This window comes from Bos indicus x Bos taurus, chromosome 16 (genome assembly GCF_003369695.1).
Source record: "Bos indicus x Bos taurus breed Angus x Brahman F1 hybrid chromosome 16, Bos_hybrid_MaternalHap_v2.0, whole genome shotgun sequence".
Taxonomy (NCBI): Eukaryota; Metazoa; Chordata; class Mammalia; order Artiodactyla; family Bovidae; genus Bos; species Bos indicus x Bos taurus.
In genome coordinates, this window is record NC_040091.1 from 43,613,810 (window position 1) to 43,624,472 (window position 10,663).

The 10,663-nt window shown below is 52.1% G+C and overlaps 1 long non-coding RNA gene across 2 annotated transcripts; it reads right to left on the reverse strand.

The window, feature by feature from the left end:
• Positions 1 to 2,442: 2,442 nt before the first annotated feature.
• On the reverse strand, positions 2,443 to 8,112 carry LOC113906608. 2 transcript variants are annotated; one of them, XR_003514937.1, is made up of 5 exons: positions 7,904 to 8,112; positions 7,003 to 7,061; positions 5,061 to 5,129; positions 3,651 to 3,766; positions 2,443 to 3,526 (listed from the first exon to the last, which is right to left on the reverse strand). It is a non-coding gene; the product is annotated as an uncharacterized LOC113906608 (long non-coding RNA). The 2 variants fall into 2 exon arrangements; XR_003514938.1 differs by lacking the exon at positions 3,651 to 3,766.
• Between the last annotated feature and the right edge of the window lie 2,551 nt (positions 8,113 to 10,663).

Below are 10,663 nucleotides of genomic sequence, written 5' to 3' on the forward strand. Positions count from 1 at the left end.
ATCTGAAGGTCACCTTGTCCTGCAGCCCCAGTGTTGTAAACAGTCCGTTCAAGTTCTCAGAGACACCAGGCTTCCGTCTGTGTGATAAATGTGCTTATTTGATAACAGGGAGTGGACCAGACATAAGTGGTTTTTAAAGAAAAGTACAAATTAGGTTTTTCTTCAAAACAGGAGGAGTAAGATAGGGCGGATAAAAATCTGAAAATGGGTCCAGATTGTCTCTGATGCTCCCTCCCCTCTGGCCTTCACCCCACAGGTCTCCCAGGCAACCTTGGAAGCTCCGAGGGACTCCAGGTCACTAAGAAGCCTCCGCTTAGCACTTGTGCTCAGCCTAGTGGCCTGAGCACCACATTCGGTTGCATCTGCCCATCTCTATCTTCCCCTCTGGATGTCTGTACTAATAGATTCTGTTGGGGACACCAGTGCCCACGGGTCTCTGGAAGGTACACGCACTCTCAGGCATCTCCTGGGGACTGCAATGCCTTAACTCGAAGGAGAAGTCCCTCCCAGCAAAGTCCCTTTTTGGAGAGAAGGCTGGTGAAGGAGACTGGAACAGCCTGCCAGGCACCTGCAGGCCACCTCCCTGCACACCTGGTGCTGGAATTGCATTGGTTTTCACAACTGCTTTGCTTCTTGGCTTCCCCAGCTCCCTGGAGGCCCAAAGCAGCTGCTCTCCCAAGGCGTTCCTACCAGGGAAGGAGACCCAGCTCCAGCAAAGATGTCCTGTGAGTGCCCTTTATCTCTTCCAGATGCTTGCTACACATGATTTTCTGAAGGCTGTGCTAAGCATTCTTTCTATTTATAGAAAGATAGAGGTGATGCTAACCTGACAAACTAAGGGGAAAGGGGTGATGGCTGCAAATACAGAAGTTGGTAGCATCCGCCCAAAGGGTTGAGGACGGGTGTTGGTGTGGCCGGCCAGAGAAGGGGTTCCAGTAAGTACAGGGGCCTGAGGCATCATTCATAAGCGTCATCCCCATGGTCCTATGTTGGAATGTCTATATATTCTAGGATCTGGGAGGCTTTCCAGCTCTCTCGTTGACCTCAGCATTCCTTTGGGGGTAGACTTACTTTAGGTGGGTGGCTCATTCCACCAATTACTGTATCTCTTTAACATCTGTCCCATTTCGTGGGGGTCCTAACCTGTCTTGGCATTTTTTTCTTTTTTCTGGCCATGCTTCGCAGCATGTGGGATCTTAGTTCCCCAATCAGGGAACAAATCCATGCCCTTTAAATTGGAAGCACAGAATCTTAACCCCTGGACCTCCAGGGAAGCCCCATGTCCTTGGCATTTCTGTAACATTCCCCACTCAACAACCTCAAAGCCCAGGCATGGAACTGTGTTCAACCAACCCTCCAAGGATGACCCTCTCTTCTATAGGACAAGCCACTTTTCCTTCTGGCATGGGTTGACTTTTCTTTTTCTTCTTCTTCTTCTTTTTTTTTTTGTTTTCCTTTCTAATCAATAGAATAAGGCAGTTATCTACATCAGAAATAAAATGCTTCTGGGAATTCCATGGCGGTTCAGTGGTTAGGTTGGGGCTTCCCTGATAGCTTAGTTGGTAAAGAATCCACCTGCAATGCAGGAGACCCTGGTTTGATTCCTGGGTTGGGAAGATTCTCTGGAGAAGGGATAGGCTACCCATGCCAGTATTCTGGGATTCCCTTGTGGCTCAGCTGGTAAAGAATCCGCCCTCAATGCAGGAGACCTGGGTTCGATCCCTGGGTTGGGAAGATCCTCTGGAGAAGGGAAAGGCTACCCACTCCAGTATTCTGGCCTGGAGAATTCCATGAAGTCCATGGGATTGCAAAAGAGTCGGACACAACTGAGTGACTTTCACTTTCACTTTCCAGTGGGTAGAACTCTGTGCTTCCACTGCAGGAGGCCCAGGTTCGATCCCTGGTTGGGGAAACTAAGATCCTGCAAGCCATGCAGCACAGCCCAAAAAAAAAACTAAAAAAGAAATAAAGTGCTTGATCTATCAATCAATCAACTGCTCCATAGGGCTATCTCCTAAGAATAATTAGACCTCTCTCTGTCCTCAATTAGAAAAAAAGGTGAATTTGATGCACAAGCCACGGGGCAACTTTAGGAGCTGGAGAAATGTAAAGCTGTATTTAGTTAAAATGCCCAGTCAGCATAGCCATGAGTAAACACTTAAAGTAATTCTCCCCTTTGTACAGCATTTTGACTTCTTACATTTATTTGCTATTTTTAATTCAGTGGAGATTTCTTCACCAACCCAACAAGTCAAGTTGCGCTTCCTTATTCAGAAGTGGGGTTTTGAAGAGTGTGCTTGCTGACACAAGGGCTTTGCAAGGGCTAGGCAGGCTCCCTGGAGCACCCCCACAGGTTACACATAGGTCCCCACACTGGCCCATCCACCATGGGCCCACCAAATGACTTTCCGATATATCAACTGAAAAAAAAAAAGCACGACCTCAGAGCTGAGAGTTTTGTTTTATTTGGCGGACATCTTTAAAGAACTTAAGCCCAGGACATAACCTCTCAGATAGCCCTGTGGGACTGCTCCAAAGAGGCAAGCCAGGAGCCAGGATACCTAGGAGTTTCTGCAACAAAGACCAAGTAGTCAGAACATCAAAATATTGCTGCTATTGTTGTTGTTGAGTTGTTCAGTCATGTCCGACTCTTTTGCGACCCAATGGACTGTAGCCTTCCAGGCTCCTCTGTCCATGGAATTCCCCAGGCAATACTGGAGTGGGTTGCCATGCCTTCCTCCAGGGATCTTCCCAACCCAAGGATCGAATCCTTGTCTCATGCACTGGCAGTCGGATTCTTTACCACTGAGCTACCTTACTGTTAAAGAACACCAGACATTTCAAGTTAAGGAATTTAGCGCTTGTCTATGCATGGGAAAGTTGCAAAAGTCTGGGCTTGCTGACGTCATTCCTTGGTATACCCTCTGCTCTCTGGGCCAGAATACCGTGTTTTCTCATCCTGAGTCTCCTCAGGGTACCCCCTGGCGGTGGCTGCAGCGGCTGACTTCTAGCTGGGGAGTGGGTGCTTCCTGCCTCCATCCTGAGTTCCCTCAGGGCTTATGGTCTGTGTGGCTGGTAATGTGGTGGCTTGAAGGTTGCAGCATCCTTGTTTACCAATATGGCAGCAACATCTGTCATTCACAGATGCAGGGTTGCAATAGGCAAGTCCTCCCCACCACCAAGCCCCCTTTCTTCTGCAGGGTCCAGTCTCAGACCCCGTGTCACCACAGTCCTGTCTTCGAGGGCATAAAAGACAGGCTGCTTTGGACTTGTCAGTACCTGCCAGTGTCCAGGCAGAACAGCCACAGGATGCCCGATTCTCTTGTGTTACCTACACCAGGATTAGATTTTCTTTTGTATCTTGGCCCAATTTATTTATTTCTTTTTATGGTTTCCTGTGGCATACGGGATCACAGTTCCCCAACCAGGTATCAAACCCACAACCCCTGCAGTGGAACACAAAGTCTTAACCACTGGACCACCAAGGAATCTTCTGAGTCAGGGGAGTTAGCATTTATCAAGCGTGCTGGAGTAAAAAAAGAAAAAAGAGTTATGGGGCTTTCAGAAACCTGCTGGGTTCATGCCATTTATTTTGGGCCACTAGGAAGAATGGTGCCCCCCTTTTTTCCCTCTACTGAGATATAACTTACACGCCGTAAATTTCACCACTTAAAAGTACAGTTTGGTGGGTTCCAGTATACAGTCACCCCTCTGTATCCATGGGTTCTGTATCCATATCAGTTGCATGAATTTCACTGACAGTTGACTGAAAAAAATTAAAAGAAACTATTTCCAGAAAGTTCCAAAACGCAAAACTTGAATTTGCCAATGGCCAGCAACTATTTACCTATCATTTACGTTAAACTTAAATGGCTACCCAATCCAGTATTCTTGCCTGGAGAATTCCATGAACAGAGGAGCCTAGCAGGCTACAGTCCGTGGGATCACCCAGAGTCAGAAACAACTGAGTGACTGACACAATGCTATACTTATTTACATTGTATTTATATTGCATCAGGTGTTATGAGTGATCTAGAGATGATTTAAAGGATACAGTAGACTGTGCATAGGTTATATTTAAATATAATATTACCTTATTTTATGTAAGGAACTTGCGTGTGTGCTGAGTCACTTCAGTCATGTCTGACTATTTGTGGCCCTATGGACTGTAGCCTGCCAGGCTCCTCTGTTCATGGGATTGTCTAAGCAAGAATATTGGAGTGGGTTGCCATTTCCTTCTCCAGGAAATCTTCCCAACCCAGGGATCGAACCTGAGTCTCTTAGGTCTCCTGCATTGGTAGGCGGGTTCTTTACCATGAGCATCTTCAAATTTGAGGATCTTAAGAGGGCCCTGGAACTGACCCCCACTTAGATATGGAGGGAGACTAGATTCACAAAATTGTGCAACCATCAGTGTGATGTAATCCTAGGATATCACTATCCTTTTTTACATTTAATTTTTTAAAATATTTATTTATTTGGCTTTGTCGGTTCTTAGTTGCGGCATGCAGGATCTTTGGTTTCAGCATGTGGGATCTAGTTCCCTGACCAGCGATTAAACTCGGGTCCTAAGCACTGGCAGCATGGAGTCTTAGCCACTGGACCACCAGGGAAGTCCCTAGCCTTTTTTTTTTTTTTTAAATTCACATTTTTGGACAAGATCAACCTCATAGGCTGATTCGGAAGTAGGACTTCTTGGGCTTCTGTGGTTAAATTCAAGACATGAATGCCTCCCGAGTGCACTGTTTTGAAGCTGTGTCTGGGTGGGGGCCATGAACTGAAGCTTGTGCATGCTACCTCTGTAGCCCCCTTTCTCTATAGTGCCCTTGCTTGCTAGTCAGGGGTGTGTGTACATCTGCATCTGGGTATGGGATGAATTCTAGGGGAAATACAGATGGGCTGAACACCCTTGGTGAGACAGACTGACATATGGAGATGCCTTTATAAACCAGTCCTCACTTACACAAACATGATTAAGGGGGGAAAAAAAGAGGCCTGAATGTGGTTTGGCCTCTGAATGGAAAAGTGGATATAAATCTTATTTCAAGTCCTCTAGTTACCGGAGTCTGGAGTCTCCCAAATGTACTCCTTCATCTGTCAGCCGCCCAGGTCAAGGCGTTTCGGTGGCTCTGAAAGGAAAGGGAGAAGAAAGGACCAGTGAGGGTGGAGGTCTCAGCTGGAAATGCTCCCAAACGTCCATAAGTGTGGAGCAGGGAACTATAGCTTCCTTGGGCCCAGGGCTCCAGAGGTTCCTTAGGTAAGCTGATGAAGTGCCTGCTGTGTGCAGCAACTCCATTTACTACAGTCTTTACAACCACCTTGAGGGGTGTGGGGGTCGTTCATTCATTCCACCAACATATATTGAGTCCATACCGTGAGCCTGATGCTGTTCTTGTACACACAAGAACACCAAGGTGTGGAGAGGCTAAGCAATTTGCCAAATTGAGGCCAGATGCAGCTGCTTAAGGAGTGAGGCTTGGGAGTCAGAAAGGAATGAATATGGGTCCTGGTTCCACTTCATTCTCCCCCTCGTGATGGTGGCCAAGTTTTACCTTTCTGGTCCTCAGCTTTCTCACCTGGAAATGGGGTAGTACTGGTATGTATCTCACAGGACTGTGTAGAGAATTTAAAGAGATTATTATCTAGGGTGGATTTAGGTTGATGCCTGGCACACAGTGTCTCCCGCACTGCAGGCAGACAGAGCCACCAGGGAAGCCATCCCCTGGAGAAGGAAATGACAATCCATCTATGGGATTTTCTTGTCTGGAAAATCCCATAGACGGAGGAGCCTGGAAGGCTACAGTCCATGGGGTCACAAAGAGTCAGACAAGACTAAGCGACTTCACTTACTTTCTTTCTGGCACACTGAGCACTCAGTGTGAGTTAGCTTTATTATTATTATTCCCCGAGGTCACACACAGAATCAGAATTAGAACCAGCTTTTCCCTTCTGTCGCCTGTGCCACCTCCAGAGCCACTGACCTCATTGAAAAGAAAGTGTTACTTGCTCAGTCTTTGTGACCCCATGGATCGTATAGCCCACCATGCTCCTCTGTCCATGGGATTCTCCAGGCAAGGATACTGGAGTGGGTTGCCATTCCCTTCTCCAGGGGATCTTTCCGACCCAGGGATCAAACACGGGTCTGCTGCATGGGAGACAGACTCTTTACTGTTTGAGCCACAAGGGAAGCCTTGGCCTCATTAAATCCTCCTGAATCTTTGAGGATCTGCAAAGACCTTCCCCACTCAAGCTACCGTACAGTGATGGCCACCCTGGGGGGAGGGTGGGTGGGAAATGGTCCTCTGCCCCACTGCCCATGTGGGGAAAGGTAGCTATCCAGTGCATCTGGGCATTCTGACCGGCTCTTTCCTTCTCTGGGACTTTTCTAGAATCCTTGGAAAAGGCTGGGAACGTGGGCTCCATGCAGACTCATCCCTGTGAGCTAGGGACTGTCATCTGTCAAATGGGGTCAGCTCACAGCTGGCCTCACTTGCTCCCCGCAGTGTGCATGTGATGACATGCTTGGGGCAGCAGCCACTTCCCGCCAAGGACCAACTTCTCCCAGTGCAAGATGCAGGTGTCTCATGGGGCCAAGAAGACCCTAGTCCTTCAGTTGTGTCCCTGTGGAGGAAACAAGTTCCTGCAGGGTCTCGGTGCATCACGTGCAGAGTACCGCCAAGTGTGAGTTTGCTAAGAGGGTTTGCCTCGGAGGAAGCAACAGCCCTGAGCGCAGAACTCTTGCAGGGGGAGGCCTGGGTAACTCCTCTTCCCTTCATACCAGGCCGTGAGGGCCGCAGGGCAGTTTGTCTCCCAAGGGTCCCTGGTCGGATTGGGTAGGATCTATGGTGGCTGGAGGCAGGGTGGTGGCTGGGGAGTCCCCTCCCCACAACTGAGAAGGGCGTCTTCGGGGCCACCGCTGCACATGTGTCCCCATCAACCCCAGGGGCGTCCCGCGACATGCGCAGGGCAGTGTAGAAACCGCGAGGAAAGGGAGGCGCGTACCTCACCACCTCACGGGCTGCCCGGCGCCTCGCCGCGTCCGCATCTGTGCCTCCGGGTACCTGTAAGGCAGATGCTGGGGGCTGCACCCGGCCCCTCGGCTCAGCCGAACCCTGCCCCCGCACGGTCCCGCCCGGCGCGCCCAACGCTCCAGCGCCGCATCTCGGCGATGACCACCACCCGCCTCTGCGTCCCTGAACGCGCGAGCCGAGCCACCTCGGCGGCAAGCAGCGCCGGAACTTGGGGGCGCGGTGAGTGGGGGCGGGGCGCCGGCGGGCGGTGGCCCCTGCCGGGTGTCTGATTCTGGCGCTAGAAGTCCTTCCCCGGCTCCTCGAATCGGGGCTGTTAGGTCCTTCCCTGCTTTCTAGGCTGGCTATGTCCCGGACACGACAGGTCCAGACCTGGGACACCTCCCTCATCCGCGCTCGGGACGCGGTTTCTCCTTCCCTCTTCCTGGGGTTGAGGCCCGCGGGTTGGGCATTGCGGCGAGCGGGCCCCATGGTTTCGTTTGCTTTCTTACAGGCCACCCTCGGCCCGCCTGGGCTTCGGTCCCGCCGCGGAGCGGCGAGAAGCTCCCGGAAGAGTCGCGATGGCCGTGGAGTCCGGTCGTCGGCTCCGGGAGCGCGCCCCGGGAGGAGACGAGGGGCGCCGCGCTGTCCGCGCTGTCGCAGAGGACGCACCAGTCCCCGCAGGCGGCAGCGGTGGAGGGGCCGGGACCCGATGCCTGTGGGGGACCGGCTCCACGGCGGAGCGCGCTCGGTGCCCCGGCAGCGCGCCCCGCCGCGGCACCCCGGTCTTCTGTCCTAGAGCACACCCCACCCCGACGTGACTCGGGTGGTTGCCGCGCTCCCGCCCCGTTCCCTGAGGGCTGGCGCCGCCCCCACCCGCCCCTCCGCGCCCTTACCTGCTCCCTTTTCCTTCTCAGGTGGAGGAGAGGGCCAGCGCCCGGTCCTCTGGAGAGAGACGACTCCACGGATCTGGGGCCAGAGAGACGCGTCTCTCGCCCCGGGGCCGGGTGGTTCGCGCAGGAGGAAGGACCGCGAAGCGGGCTCTGCCTGGGCTTGCCTGGGCTTGTTCAGAGCCGGGCTGCTTCCCTCGGTGGCCGCGCCGATCCGGGGTGATTTCGAGATTTTGCGGGAGCCTTGGAACCAAACCCCAGGGAGGAGGAGGCCGGAAGCCTGCGCGACCCGTTCGCCGTCCAAGGATGGAGCCCAGGTAAACGCTTGCGTTCTCGGTTGGTGTGAAAGTTAGTAACAGAGGCAGGAGATAGAGCAAGTACTTTAACAACAATAAAGAGATGTCTGTTGAATTGTGCGGCCTCAGAGTAGTAAGAAGAACGTCCAAGAAACAACAAAATGCTCTTTGATTTCATAATCTTGAAAGGATTTTTTTTTTTTTTTTTGGGGTTTTGCATGGCTGGTTATTTTTCTCCTCCTCAGTCTCCGTCGTGGGTGCAGGAGGGCTCACTGGTCTAAGAGTGGAAATGGGGATTCTGATTTTACTGCCGCTGCTCAGCCACGTGCTATCTGAGCAAATACCTTGACTTCCTGAAAGTGGGGACATTGAAGCTAGGTCCCCAAGGTGGTTGTGACAAGTGCTTCAGTCACTAAAGGAGTGTTATATAAGAAGTCCAGCCCGCCAGTTCGTGTTTTAAAGAGAGGATTTCAAACTTCCAGTCCGGAGGGTTGTCTTCCTTCTCCTCCCCATCCCAGTCTCTCCTTACTCCCCACCCCCACCCCCACCCCCACCCCACCCCCACCCCACCCCCAGCTGGTGGAAACGCTGTCCAGGCTTGGGGCCGCAGGTCAGGATGGCACTTCCGGGTCAGGATGGCACTTCCGGTAGTTAGTTCACCTTCCTGGTAGGCACAGGAGCCATGCTTGGACGCCCACCCTTAGTTTAGGTGGATGAGGCTGGCACCTCATAGGGGACCTGCCAGTGCTTCACGGTTTCTGTGCTGCTGGGGCACAGGGAGCAAAGGGACCGCGTGCTGGGCAGACAGGCCCAGGGCGTTAGCGCCCCCAGGCCCCCATACACCCTCGCTGGTCTCCTGCAGCAGGAAGTGGCTGGGCGTCCTGGATAAGTGCCTGTGGAGCTCTTGTGGCCAGAAATCGTGTCAGGAAGGCAAAATGGCTCCCTGTGAGGTATGTGGGGCCAGTTCTGCCTCTGCCCCCAGATCTGAGAGACCTCCACGACAATGGCCGCTCCCCTGAGCCTCTGTATGGCAGTGGCTGAAATGGGAGGCCTAGGGAGGAGGGGGTTCTCCTGTACTCCCTGTTATTCCCCTTGAAGATCTATCCAAGAGCAGAGAGCTGATGGGGACATTGGCTGGTGCCCTGAGGCCACTGGCATCAGCTGCCCTGTGGGTTAGTGGCTTGTTTCCTGAGCTTCCCAACCTTGAGGACTGGCCAGGGCAGTCCTGCTCCACCTGCCAATCCATCTTTCTCTGGCCCCAAGAACCCCTTGGTTACCAGGCTGGGTGTCCCCAAGAACTGCACTTTTACGCCCCACCCCTTGGCACCCATCACAAATCAATGATGCTAAACCTAGACTGGCTTCGGGTCCTTCTCTCCACCGCAAGCCAGGCAGCACTTACCGTTGATGGTACAAGCAGGTCTTCCCCAGCCCTGAACCTGCCCTTGTAACTGGGCCCTGGGCTAGCAGGTACAGGAAAATGAAAGCATGTGCAAAATGCTGCCCCTGGTTAGAGGCTGCTCAAGCCTCGGGTTAGAGGAGGTCAAAAGTAGGCAACAAGAAAATGACTTGTCAGCACCCATTCATTCACTCATTCAGCAAATATTATTGAATCCTTGCTGTGTGCCTGCATCATCTAACACTGAGAATACCCCCATGAGCCAGACAGGCAGACCCTTGCTTTGGTGGCGCAGCTGATCTGATGGAAGAAAGAGGCAATAAATGAACAAAATAAATATTTCAAATAATGTTAGGTCATGATAAATGCTGTGAAGGAGTTGGAGGGTGAAGTGCTGGGAGGGGTGTTGTTTCCCTGGGAGGGTGAGGTTAAGTCAGTGAAGTGAGGGGAGCGTTTTTTAGGTGGGAGGGTCAGCAAGTGCAAAGGTGCGTTTGAGAAATTTACAAGGAAGCCAGAGAGGCTGGAGGTGAGTGGTAACTGTTTAAGTTGGGCAGGGCTGAGAATTTAGAATGAAATCCAAAGGGTGATGTTCCCCAGCCTTTGGAGGGTTTTGAGCTACAAATATCATGATCTTATGTTTTGAAACAATGGCTCAGGCTGCTGTGTAGAGAACATACACAGGAGTGGCAGCTAGGGAGTACCTACTAGAGGCGATTCCTTGGTCCTGCTAGAGACCACAGTGGCTGCAGGAGGCCTGTAGCCCAGAGGGGATAGAGGCCATAGCTGTTGAAGGTAGAGTCAACTGAGTCTGTAGCTGGATGGACAAGGGAGGATGGGCAGGGAAAAAAGAGACGAAAATGACTGAAGTTTGTGGCTTGCACAGATGGGTGAATCATTTATGGAGGCGGGGAGAACTGGGAGGCACAGGCTACAAGCTTCTGATCTGGCTACAGTAGGTCATCTGTTAGACACCCGAGTGGAGATGGTATTGATGCTGGCAGCTGGAGCATAGGAGAGAGTTTAGGGCAGGGGAATCTTAGTGACTACCTAATACCTTGAGACTGGGTGAGG